General features: G+C 37.8%; 1 protein-coding gene across 10 annotated transcripts in view; it reads right to left on the reverse strand.

The window, feature by feature from the left end:
• Positions 1-14,572, reverse strand: part of NFIA (nuclear factor I A) — a 576,975-nt gene that overhangs the window by 349,020 nt on the left and 213,383 nt on the right. The window lies entirely within an intron of this gene.

The following is a 14,572-nucleotide window of genomic DNA, read 5'->3' on the forward strand; positions in this document are numbered from 1 at the left end:
ACAGACCCACAGAAATATGAAAACTTAACAAATGACAGAGGTGCCATTGAAGATCATTTGGGGAATAGAGAAACTATTCAATAAGTGATAAAGTGGAAAGTGTTATTCATATAGAAAAACAAATGAAACTGGATCCCTACCTCACATGACACACAAAAATAAATTCCAAATGGAATACAAATGTAAATGTCAGATGAACACTTAAGGATGTATAAAAAATACCATCTATTTCCAAACTCAGAGTAAAGAACGGTATTTTAAACAGGACACAAAGCACCAACTGTAAAACAGAAGATTAATAAACTTTTACTATATTAAAATCACGAATTTGTGTACATCGAAGATACCTTAAAGAAAATGAAAAAATAAGCCACAAGTTATGAAAAGATATTTGCAAAAACATAACACAAAAAAAGTAGAATCCAGGATATATATAGAATTCCTAACAAACCAACAAGAAAAAGACAAGCAACAAAATAGGAAAAAAAAAATGAGTAAAAGACATGAGCATTGATTTCACAGAAAAAATAGTGGCTTACAGATATACAAAAAGATGTTTCATCTCATTATTAATAAAATTAGAAATGCAAATTAAGGCTGCAATAGAATATCATTTTATAGTTACCAGACTGGCAAAAAGTAAAAAATCTGGCATTGGTGAGTGTTGGAGAAAACAGAATCTTTTGTACAGTGCTACCGCTAGTGAGAGTGTAAACAGATACAAATAGTTAATAAAATAACAGTATCTTTTTTTGAAATGTAACACTTACACACTCTGTGATTCAACAATTCCACTATTAGGTACATACCCTAAAGAAAACCTTATACATATGCTCCACTAAACATGTTACCTACCATACATAACACTTGTTAGTTGCAAGAAACTAGAAATATCCCATCAATCCACCACTAAATGGCATATTACACAAGAAAGAAGAATAAATTACAGTACACTTAGCAACATTAGAAACATAATGTTGCATGAAAATGCAATTTCCAGGATCATGTACATATGTATGTGTATATATATGCATACATGTATGTATACATAATTTTTCTAAAACTTAATAAGACTGAAGATATTTGATACACATATATGTGGTGAAAACATTTTTTTTTCATAGGAGGGGAACAGTAAGCACAATACTCAGGATAATGGATGATATTTTCAGGGAACATAGAAGTAAATGCAAGGTATTGGTAATATTCTCCTTCTTGAGTGCAGTTGTAGATTCACAGGTCTTCGTTATAATAACTTACATATATTCTTACATTGAAAAACAAAGGGAAAATAATGAAATCAAACCAGTAATGTTTATTAAAATAAAGGATTTTTCACAATATCTTAGAGTCTTTCAGCAACAGTCCTAAAAAGTTTTAAAAGAAATACAACTGAATATCTATGTTGACTTATTTTAATAACACTGTCCCTTTTTTCTCTAAGAAAATGTATGAATAATCAAATTGAGGGGTGGGAATCTTCATTCTTTTTACCTGAATGATATAAATAATTTGTATTTTGAATCCAGTCTCGGCTCCCCATGCCAACAGGGAGGATGCTGTGATAAAGGAGGAAACTCCAATATGGACAAATTCAAACAGCAGATAATCCACATTTCTGCTTGACTTAAAATGCATCAGTCAGCCTTTTAACATTGCATTTTATGTCCTGATTATATTTGGTTTCAAAGAACTTCTATTCCTGGGAAGGGACTAAGAAAGGACGATCCACGTTTATTGTAGATGGTTGGGCAGTAATACACACACACACACACACACACACACACACACACACACACATCATATACTGTATGTCATATATCACACACACACACACATCTCTCTGTGTGTGTGTGAAGAAATCAACAAGGTGGTATTGTTGTGGTTTGGCAGAGAGGGGATGATAGAGGAATACAAGGCTGCCTTCCAATGAGAATGTCTTATTATAAATAACTCAGTTAAAGAACTGAGTTTCTATGAATTGTCTCCAAGAGAAAATTTTTGAAAACCTGACTGAACAGGAGTGGCATGCAGTCCACAAGGATGAATTTAACTGAAAGGACGCCGTCCCTGTTTCACTAGGAGCCTGGTCAGAATTCCAGCACATGTGTTTTACAGGTACACAGATTACACTGTTCTTTAAAAAGACATTCTACTTCAAAATGCCTTCCCAGGTATGCTGAAATAAGAAAATGAAATAGCAATGTCTTTCCATCCATACTTTGCCAGAATAAAGGTGATCACCAGATGCAAAAATATAACCAGAGAATTAAGTAATAATTAAATAAGTTAGAATTTCACTGATAAGCATTATAGCAGCTGATATAAAGTTACTGTCTACTAGTCAAGATCCCTCCACTATATGCCATCTAAGTACACACTCCTCACCCTGAGAGGTGCTCAGCTATCAACACCAAACAAGAGAAGATGAATACAAGAAATTCATCGTGATAGCTTCAACTACAGAATAAAACTGGAAAATAACCAATTTTTTTCCAGATGCTATAATTTCACTAATTAAACATCTCCTTTAGAAATCAATAATCCTCTAAGAGAGAGAGAAATTAGAATGCTTTCTAATTCAAGTTCTTAAACATAATTTTTCCTACAATTTTAAGAAAGGAAAAATAGATATTTACTTCTTCAATACAGTCTGGGGCTAGTGCTTTTGTCATTCAAAGATAATTTCTGAATTATTGTATGACAATCTACAGTATCACAACAGATATTTTTCCTTCTCAAGATTCTTATTACATAGCTATGCATTGACCTTGACCTGAATCTTATACTTCAGAAACAAGAATGGAATTGCAAGGAGACACATATTAAAATGCAAGTTTTTTCATTAGCCTAACAGTTATAAAATGTTCCAATCCTACGAAGCACACTGGTCAAATCCCACACTTTCTACCACTTTGCAAAGTACAGGCAGGCACACTATCCTCTCTGCAGCCCTGAGGTCCAATTAGGATGTAACTGAAAAAAAAAAAAAATTACATTCTAGTTTTCATTCCCCACTAGAATATTTTTAGTGACTGTTCACCTAAAGAAGATGTCCAGATTTTGGTCCCCTTTAATAGTCTATGAAAGCACAAAAGAATGTGCTTCATTTTCGGTTTTCAAGAAAATTGATTTTCATATGATTTTAAAAGTTCTTGTTTCTCATTATTTTTAAGGTTTCAGAGAAAAAAAATGGAAGACAGTAATGTATATTCTGTCAAAATGCTTCCATTATCCTTTGCTGAAACCAGTAGGAGGTTTTAGATATGAAGACGGGGCCAGACGGAAACACTTTACGGGAAAATCTGCAGTGGAACGGTGTTGATAATGAACATGCCTAGAGAAATAAAATCATGAATGCTGTATGTGTTGGGGGGGGGAAGAAATTCTTATCTTCAGTTGGGTTCTGTTTCCCTTAGAGAGGCTTATGTTACCCTACAATCAATAGGTCTCCAATTAAACAAAGAAGATTTACATATGCTGGTGCATTTTGGAGCTAATGAAATTGGTCTAACAGTTTTAATGAGGGCACAGCACTGGCTAGCAGGGGGAACTTAGAGGAGTCACCACATATAATGGGGCCCAACGCCTTCATTCTGATCTTTATCCCTTCTACTACTACTGTCTCTGGCCTCTCGAACCATGCCAAAAGGTACCCTGCTTGGTTAAGGACAGACAAACCTGGAAATTCTCACTTGAGATAAGGGTATGATCCACAAACACTTTCCCTGCAGAGCAAGACAGTGCGGGGTCCAAAAACAAACAAAAATGGGTGCCATCCTGAGCAGAGTGCTCCATTTTTAATCAAGATCATGCTTTTTAACAATTCCAGCATGAAGCTGATATCCTTTACTCTCCCTCCCAGCAGGGCACTGAGCACACAGTAGGTACTTGATAAATGCCTGCTGGTGGATAAAGGGGACTCCCTCACAAAGAAGTTGGAGCAGTGGCTTTATTACTTGATCACTTTCCTAGGTACACATTTCAGATAAAAGTCAAGACCAGGATCTTAGATGGGAAAACAAACAGCCTGAATGTTTTTTTTATAAAAGTCTAGCATCACAAAACCTTTATTTTCAGAATTAATGATTATTCACATGTCAGTACCTCCTTTGGGTTAACATGAAACTTTGGATTTTGGTGAAGAAACAAAAATCAGTTAACATGATAAAGTGAGAAGGGAAAATCATTCTGACCAAACAACAACAACAACAAAATTAAGCATAAATTCAGTATTCCTGAGGGAACAAAAGCTATATTATATGTCACCTCGTTTTTCAATCCATATTATGAACATCTCACAACTTTTTGCTTTGTTCAAGCCCGATCTTCCACTTTGGTCACTAGCTCAACAAAGGTACTGAACACACACCAGGTGGTGAGCCCTACATACCCATATGGGGGAGGGTACACAAAAATAAATACAACTCAGTCTCTGCTCATAAAGAAATCACAGCCCAAGTTGGAAGACAGATCATTTTATTACGATGCATGAAGTTCTAACGGTGAGCACTACCACAGTGCTAACAGGACACTGTGGAAATGTAGGGAAGGAGCCCTCAGCCAGTGCTGGGGTCCAGAAGAAGGCCTCAGCAATGTTAACCAATTAAAGGTGAGGGAGGATGTGCTCAGTAAAAGGAATGATACAAGAGATATAGATATAGATATAGATATAGATATAGATATAGATATAGATATAGATATAGATGTTATATATATTATATATAACACATGGGTGCCTGAGTGGCTCAGTCGGTTGAGGGTCTGGGTCTTGATTTTGGCTCAGGTCATGATCCCAAGGTTGTAGGATTGAGTCCTGCATCAGGCTTTGTAGTAAGTATGCAGCCTGCCTGGGATTCGCACTCTCTCTCTCCCTCTGCCCCTCTCCCCTGCTTGTGCTCTAAAATAAAATTTAAAAAACCAGAAAATATATTTAAAAAAAAAAATATATATATATATATATATGTGTGTGTGTGTGTGTGTGTGTGTGTGTGTGCATTTACAATGATATAAAGTGTAACCACAGCCTTCAGCAAGAAGGCAGCCTGTCCCTGTATACTCCATGCACCAAAATTCTCATTTATCACTTTGCATGTGCACTCTCCAATTTCAAGGCTAGTTGTATTCACTGTTAACTCAATCTAGAAAGGGAATATACTCACTTTAGTTATCCCACATTTGTCTAAATACACCTTACCCTCATTTAAATATGGCAGCTACTCTCTAGATTACAAATAGGAACATTCGATAACACATAGCATCGTGAAAGTGGCCTTGTCAGAAGCATGAGTCATTCCACACACTAAGTTCCTTACATCCTGACACCCCCTCTCAGAGGTCAGCTCCTACCTCTAAAAGTTCAAGGATCCAAAGCTGACACATTAGAGTTTATTGAAACATCACCCTGGTGGGAATCTGCAATTGGGGATTCAGTCCAAATTTAAAGACAAACAATTCCTTTTCCAGACGTTGGACCCAGACAATGAGAATACTCTGAAACAACTTCCTCCTAAATAACAGATTTAAAAACAGAAAATGGTATTATATTGCAGAGTCATAATTCTAATCTGAATATATAGGATTTAAAATATACTACATTAATGAAGTCTGCTTAGGGTTAATGTGTTCAGCTTTACTCATATCACATGAAAGAAACCAGAATAAGGCCAGAACTGTAAAAATGCTATTCAAGATTACAAGGAAAGAAGGTATAGGGGAAGTGAAGGGGGGAGAGTCTGAAGATGAGTTAGCAAAAACAGATTTTCAAACTTGTTAAACTTCCATTATCTGGAGATAAAACACTCTTAGAATAAAGGGAACATCAGCTGTTGCTAAAAGCATCAGGTAAATTCTAAAGTCTGTATCCAGGTGGCTTATTTAATCTGAAGACAACATGGTTCTCCCTGGAGGAAATGAACTGCTAACATCCCATGAACTCTATCAAGTTTGCCTCACTTCTCTTACCGCCTGTAAAACAAAGAAATCTGTCTTCAGTTTCATGATGTCCCACATGGTACTGTGACTAATCCCCAACCATTTTTATTTACAGTGTTCAGAGTGAGTTTCTATGACAATCCCATGCCATTCTCAATGTTACACACAGATTTTCTGCCTTTTGAAAATAATTACAGAACAAATCATTTGTTCTGCACTCTATATAAAGAAAAGCACACTTAGCATTGGCTGGGCAAAGAGATCTCACTTTCAGATTAAACAATAAGCAGATAGAACAGAGAATCAAAAAAAAAAAAAGAAAGAAAAAAAGAAAAAAAAAAACACAAAAAACTCCAATATCCACTGTTTGGGACCACCAGATTTTTGGGTCGTTATTTGTGTTTCATTTATCAGACATGCGATAGTTCTCCTTCCTATCACCATCTGTACACACTTTCCCAGAAGACCCTCACAGCTGTCCCATTAACACACTAACACACACTCGCACATATAGGACCTCTTCTGTGCTTTCTGTCTGAATGCAATCCATATCTGTTTTCTTTTCACAGGAGAAAGAAAGGCAAAGCAGCTTGAGACCTCGGACAACTTAAAATCCACTTCAGTGTAAAAGTCTCAAGATTGCTAACTTTCTTCAGAGATAGAGGAAAACAGAGAATTTAAGTGGCTATAATACTGAGACTTGGCTGTGTTTTAGGAACTACCACCAACTGCCAAATGAATTCACCATGGCTTGCTCTCCAAGGCCTTCCCTTCCTTTCTGTTTGTCACTCCCTCATTCTCCTGCTGTTTAGTTTTCCTATAACTCTGTTTTATCCTTCGGCATTATAAGAAGGATGGCCTCTAAAAAAGAAATAGAACTTTTTTGTGCACCAACATGCCACAGTGAACTATTAAGTAATAAAAAACACCTGTGCCCAGTCCTGTATCTGCTTGGGTTTTCTTTCCACTTCCATAGATAGTTCTGACATAAGAAAACTGAAAATTTAACAACGTAGTAGAAGTATCATCAAATGAGAGAATTCCTCAACATGTACCAATGGTACAGTAAGAAGGCAACAGCAACAGCTGGTTCTGCAAATGTTTAAAATTTCCATGGGGTGCCTGGGTGGCTCAGTCGGTTAAGTGTCCGACTTCAGCTCAGGTCATGATCTCACAGTTTGTGAGTTCGAGCCCCGCACTGGGCTCGGAGCCTGGAGCCTGCTTTGGATTCTGTGCCTCGCTCTCTCTGCCCATCCTCCCACTCATGCTCTGTGTCTCTCTGTCTTGAAAATAAACATTAAAAACTTTAAACAAGGGGCGCCCGGGTGGCTCCGTCGGTTAAGCGTCCGACTTCGGCTCAGGTCATGATCTCGCGGTTCGTGGGTTCGAGCCCTGAGTCGGGCTCTGTGCTGACAGCTCAGAGCCTGGAGCCTGTTTCAGATTCTGTGTCTCCCTCTCTCTCTCTCCCCCTGTCTCAAAAATAAATAAACATTAAAAAAATTTTTTTAATTAAAAAAAAAAAAAAAGCTTCCTATGGGCTATTAGTTTGTAAGGATCCTACTTCAAAAACATCAAAAGCTTTGAAATCTTAGTTTCTGGATCAATTTCACCCGAGATGGCATCAGCTCATCTCATAGTATTTTCTTCAGTTTTGTGTCCTTGGCATCTAGCACGGTGCCTAACAGGTAGCAAGCGCTCAAAATATGTTTCCTGAGTCAAGTTGCCAGTGACGTGGTAGAATCTGTCAACGAAGGCAACTGAGGTAGATTTTCTTTTTTTTTCAACATTTTTTTTTTTTTCAACGTTTTTTGTTTTTTTTTTTTTTATTTATTTTTGGGACAGAGAGAGACAGAGCATGAACGGGGGAGGGGCAGAGAGAGAGGGAGACACAGAACCGGAAGCAGACTCCAGGCTCCGAGCCATCAGCCCAGAGCCTGACGCAGGGCTCGAACTCACAGACCGCGAGATCGTGACCTGGCTGAAGTCGGACGCTTAACCGACTGCGCCACCCAGGCGCCCCTGAGGTAGATTTTCTATGCCAACACCAACCAAAGAGCCTGTGGGAACAACAGGCCACAGTGGTACTCCAATTCACACAAGAATGTTCTATCTTCGGAGCTCCTGGGATGCATGCACTTAGTGTCTTCACCTTGTAAAATGAAGACCGCTTCCTTCAAGGTTTGAAATGCTGAAATCTATTAACAAACCAGAAAAAGGTCTAGTCGCTCACTATTTTTTCAGCTTCAGAGAAAACCATGGCTTTCAGCACTGTTACATACTTCCAGTGAAAACTTTTACCCCATCCATAAATTCAGGGGTGGAGCTCAGAGAGCCTGATATCTTGGGGAACACCCTGGAGATAAAAAGCCCTAACCACTAACTAACCATCATACCATGGAGATGTTACTCAGCCTCTCTGCGTCTTCATCTGCAGAAAGGTAATTATAACAAAAAGCTCCCCTACCTAAATTTAAGGTTTATGTGAAAAGCTAATAAAATAATATATATGAAAAGCCAATTTAAATATTATAGAGGTTAACCACACAAGTCTGGGTTCTGATGGATCTGGCTTTAATCCTGGATTCGCCACTTACTCTTGGCAAAACCCTGAGTGAGTTACTAACACTCTCTGAGCCTCTGTTTCCCCGAATAATGGGAGTAACCCACAACAGAAGTCAACTACCATCTCTGCTCACCCCCGCCACCCAACATGAACAATTCTCCCAAACTTGGAGAGGTCCAAAAGGAAAACAAAATAGAAACAAAGAAACCCACATAAAACCAGAGAAGCCCGTATCCACAATTTAGAAAAACCAACAAAGCCAACCCTAAGAAAAGGCACCCAGATATGTAAATTCCTGGAGATGCCCAAAATATTTAGAGTCTATCACAGAACGCTCTGTGTACAGAGCAAAAGGCACTGTCCTGTCTTCACTTTTATTTATTTTTTTTTTTAATTTTTTTTTTTTTAACATTTATTTATTTTTGAGACAGAGAGAGACAGAGCATGAACGGGAGAAGGGCAGAGAGAGAGGGAGACACAGAATCGGAAGCAGGCTCCAGGCTCTGAGCCATCAGCCCAGAGCCCGACGCGGGGCTCGAACTCGCGGACCGCGAGATCGTGACCTGGCTGAAGTCGGACGCTTAACCGACTGCGCCACTCAGGCGCCCCCTGTCTTCACTTTTAAACAAGGCGATTGGTAATAAAGGCCCAAAAATGTGCATCTCTAAGTGGGAATCTGTGCTCCTCCCCAATCTATCTGTTTCCATCCACTTCTGCTGTCTCATGACACGTCTTCAGGGATTCAGCATTGCCCCCACCCCAGAACCTCTGAGGCTCAACTGTAAATAAAGTAAAAAAGCTGTGCATAATCAGTCTTTATACAGCAAAATTGAAAATGTCTCTCTTTGAAGAATTACAAAGCTTTCTGTCTGAAACCTCTGACCTTTCTAGAGAAATCAGAGTCACTGTAGTTTAAAAATGTAGGTGGTAAAAGTACAAAGGATTACATTTATCCATTTTGCATGTTTGCCGTCTTTTCTGAGATGAGGAGCAAATATCTTTAGAACAATTAGTTCTTCAACCCTAACATTTCAGGCTGTCATATCCTCATTCTCCAAAGAACTGTATACATCCTGGCCCCGATGAGATGGCACTTTTCTGTTAATTACTTCTCCCACTTTATTTTACGGAAAATCTAAAAGCACACGAATTCCAGAACCTTTCTTGAAAATAAGACTTTTGTCCATACAGTGAATACACCAAGAAAGTAATTTTAAAAATCATTTGATTGTTATTTAAAAACCTCTGTAATTCTTGACTGGGTAGGGAGGAGGAGGGACTTCCAAAAGTACATCTAACAGGAAAAAAAAAAAAAAAAAAAAAAAAGAAAGCTTTTTTTTTTTTTTTTTTCAACGTTTTTTATTTATTTTTGGGACAGAGAGAGACAGAGCATGAACGGGGGGGGGGCAGAGAGAGAGGGAGACACAGAATCGGAAACAGGCTCCAGGCTCCGGGCCATCAGCCCAGAGCCCGACGCGGGGCTCAAACTCACGGACCGCGAGATCGTGACCTGGCTGAAGTCGGACGCTTAACCGACTGCGCCACCCAGGCGCCCCAAGAATTCTTAATAAAAGTCCTTGTCACATACTAAGAGCCCATACAATAAAAGTACTGCAATGACTATCTTTCCCTGACAGGAACATACAACAATAGTTATGCTGTTGAGCAGCATCAAGTTACAAAGACTTCATTCTCAGAAGTTACTTGAAACTACTCTCCAAAAAGAGAACCTCCACCATTTAAAAGAAGGGGAGGAAAAGCCAACTAAATGAATCAGAGACGTTAGTAACCTACTAACTTTTTATACAATATGCGTCCGTGCGAAAATCTTGCTATGGTCACACAAAGATACCGAGCGGCTTTTGCCAAATTCTTATCCAGAACCCTTGCTTGACCTTAAGCGTTTGTAACCCACTCATCTTTAACTCCCAATTACTTAATGCTAAAATTATGTTCTCAGATCTACGTTGGTTTCCATCAACATCTTTAATATCTAATACTATTTACAAATTGTGTTCAGCATAAAAGATATTTATGATTTTCACTGCTAATCTGCCATGGTGTCTGAGCCCATACAGCTCTGTTGAATAGGATGCTTACAAAGGTTTACATGCAGATACATAGTATCTTAATTACTCATTCTATAGTGAGCTCTTTAAGCATCTCCATTCCTCACTCATTTGGAATGTTTAAAAATGCCACGGAGAAGGGCTTGATGTCATCTAAACACTGAAATCCATCTGTCTATGGCCCTCTTTTGACTTTACTCCTTCTGCAGCCAAATTTTTCACAAAAGTTGATGAGAATTTGTCAACCTAAGGACTTGTAATGTCAGCTCCTTTGAAAGGCAATGGAATATTTGAAAGTGACAATGATGGGATCCTGCATGTAGAATATTCACTGCATGTAGGAGTTTAAAATTAAATAATCCCTTTAAGATTAAAATACGCAGAATTCGAGATGCTTCCAATAGGGGAAGAGGCAGGCACTTAACAGCAGAGACAGTTCTGAGTTCCCCGTAGTAAATAATATGTCCCTAATTTTGAAAATTAAATAATTGATATAGTAGCACAAGTTCCTATTATCCACTGACAAATAAATAGCTCTCCATACCAAGAATTACCACTCAGATCAAGCTATAAAACTCACCACAGATACATCTTCCCCAACAGCATGAACATGTTGCACTATCCAATCATGGGCTGGCAAAATTACAAAAGGAAATAAAATCACCCAAACCATAGCAACAAAGACAACAGCCTGACAATGGCAGATGCTAAACAGACATACATACAAATTTTGAAATTGTATTCGTTTTTAAAGATACGTCTTATTGTTACTTTTGTTTCACCTCACATTTTTAACCTACGAAAATAGCCATTAAAATATTTATCTGAATATATATGCTCTAAAAACTATTTGGTCTGGAAACTCATAGGTTATTGGGACCACCATAAACACTCATCAGAGACATCAAAAGGGATGCAGTATGGGACAATGGGGTGTGAATCCTATTTTTTTATTCCAATCCTCTTGTTTCCAATTTATACTTTTACTCATGCACTTCAGTTTTGTCTTTCTGGCATAACTGACAGTGACTCCGAACAACCCTAACTTTTAATTTATTAGCATTTCTAAAAAAGCAACTTAAAAAGAAAGCTACATTTCTATTTTATTCAATATAAATTCAGTTCAGCAGCTTATTTTTTAAATAAACCCTAGAAGAATTAATAGACATATAATGAATGTAGTATAAATTATAATTACTGGTCTTTTTTTCTATTTACAATTAGAAAATTCATGTTGAATGGGGCTTCGAATTTTTACACTGAGGTCATTAAGAATTAATCTTGCTTAAGTTTAAAGATATGAAAATAAGGGTATTAAATATATCCATCAATTAATCAGTCATTTAAGGGCAGTAAGATGAACCTTGTTCCTATTTTCATTTTTTCTTTCTCTTTAATATTAAAAAACAATTTTAACAAATAAAACTCAATGTTTGCTTTTTTTTAAATAATGATACACGAGGCCGTAATCAAAGGATCTGTTTAGAGTAATGTAAATTTAAATTTTTTTATCTAATCATGAAGAGAAGTTAGAAATATACCTTTTGTGCACATAAGAAAATATGTACAAATTTTACCTCGTAAAATATTACGTGCAATTCTAATTTTTAAACTAATGCTTGCTTTAATTCTCAGTGGCTTCCCAAAACACCTAGAACCAATTCATCTATCTTAGAAAAAGGGGGGGGAGGGGATCTTAAACCTGTTATAGTGCTTGTATTCACTGAACTTCAACATTCTTTTTTTTTTCCAATATATGAAATTTATTGTCAAATTGGTTTCCATACAACACCCAGTGCTCATCCCAAAAGGTGCCCTCCTCAATACCCATCCCCCACCCTCCACTCCCTCCCACCCCCCTGAACTTCAACATTCTAAAAACAAGAAAGAACAAGTCACTCCAGACTTTGGACCCCAACACTGACAAAAGCATAAGAACATTTTCTCCCTCTCTTAGCCAAGTATGGACTCATTCTGTGCCTCAGAACTGGACTCCACAGTTAAAACGTCTCCATGGGAAGGGTCTGGATTTTGACTTTTTTCTTTCCCTCTGATTCAAGGTAGGTGTGGGATACCATTTAAATGACACCCAACCCCCACACGACAGGATAAGAGAGAGGGATACAGAGTGGATCTTAACTGTAAGTGGAAGAGAAGTGGGTTTGGAATCAGAAGGCCTCGGTTTCAATCTTACTATACACATGTCACTTGGACACTCTGAAACTTTATTTTTGCCTGCACAAATGAAGAACACATATTTATTTACAATATTGCCATGAATTTTTTAAGAAAAGAATAAGAAAGGAAGAGAGAGAGAGAGAGAAAAAAAAGAAAACTACCATGTATGGCAAAACTCAGGAAAATGCTTGCCGCAAAACAGACAACTCAATAAAAGTTCACCTTCCTGCCTTCCTTTCTTCCCCCATGTCCTTTTCTTTACTTTCAATTGATCTAGGTCCAAAATATTTACCACTAGGAAAGCGTGTGAAAGACATGAAGAGAAGTAAGTTTAAAGGTCTCAAAGAACACTGAAGCTTTTCTACTTCAATCTCTAGCTATTATCATTGCCCTGATCATTTCTAGGTTTGGGATTAGCAATATATTATGCTTTAAGGAAGACCAACACAGGCCAAGATACGTATCAAGAAAAAGAGAACTTTTGTCTCTTAATTTTGTCTTATTTAGTTGCTTTTGCAAACAGAATGGCAAAAATATCCTCTCCACGTGGTTGTCACAATTTGTCAACTGCGGACTTCTTTCCCTGCCTCACAAGCCATGTTTATTTAACTAGAATATTCATAGGAGGGCTAGTGCTGTTATCAGAGAAAATATACTTTGACACTGTGAAATGATCGTAAGGACACATGAAGTGTCGTTTGCTAATATTCTGGGAAAGACCTAGGGTAAAAGTTGTTTCTGTCTTGGCAGCAGCTAGACAATTCTGCTAAGTTCAGAGGGACTCTAAAGTTTAGATCAATAATCTGTATCTTACAGTTGCCTACACAACAGCCAAAATTTTGATAACACTGTAAGTTATCACTTTAAAAAGCAAGATGGTAATAATCGTAAACATCTCAACAGTCCCTTTCCCAAGTTTATGCATGTCACAGTGTCCCTTATGGGAACCCTTCAAAAGATAAAAAGAATTTTCGCAAAACTTTTCTTTTCTAAAATTTTGAATAGGAACTCCGAAAGCCCCAAACACTCTCTGAGTCTGAAACAAATGGTGCCAAAACACGCACGCAAGGGGACGGATTATAAAATTCTCCACTTGATACCTAGGTGCTTGGGATCCTTTTACAGTCACTACTTAAACCAAAACACTTTGAGAGCATCTCCATTTGCGATTAAATTCAGTTTTGTGTTTCTTCACAAAGCATGCCAGTTCATTCATTCTCTTCCTCCTCCACCTGACTTCTTCCTTCCCCTTACCCCACACCTCCCACCTCGCAAGGATGTAGAGTTTATAATATATTTAAAAACAAGATTTAACCTCTAAATAAAGATGGAGAAATTATTGCTGAGATGGTAACAAACTGGTGTTTGACATTCTCAGGGAATTCAATCTGTATTTCATGTTTTTGCTTCTATTCTAGCCTCAGAATTGCTTTCAATAATCTATATTAACATTTGCAAGCAATTAGAATGGTTGCTGCTTCTGTGCAAGTTTTTAAAAACTGACAGGCCATTCTGCATCCTGTGGAAGCAGCTTGAGGCCTTAACCAAGTGAAACACCCAGTCCTACTGTGTACAGCAGTGACCACAACAAAGGCTGTGGTTTCTCCCACACTAGCCCTAAATAGGTTTAAATTAATGCTATTCATCACTGGGTGGAAAAGAAGACAAGGCAAATCTAAGCCAGCAGCATTGGGAAATTTCTTACCAACATTCAAACCTCTTAGCCATAAATGAGCTGACCTCTGTTCATAAGTTTACTCCGAACAACCTTTCCTCCCTATTCCTATACCTTCTCTGCCTTTGAATTTCCATCTTTTTCACTACATTC

The sequence above is a fragment of the Neofelis nebulosa genome, chromosome 2 (genome assembly GCF_028018385.1).
Source record: "Neofelis nebulosa isolate mNeoNeb1 chromosome 2, mNeoNeb1.pri, whole genome shotgun sequence".
NCBI classification, from domain to species: Eukaryota; Metazoa; Chordata; class Mammalia; order Carnivora; family Felidae; genus Neofelis; species Neofelis nebulosa.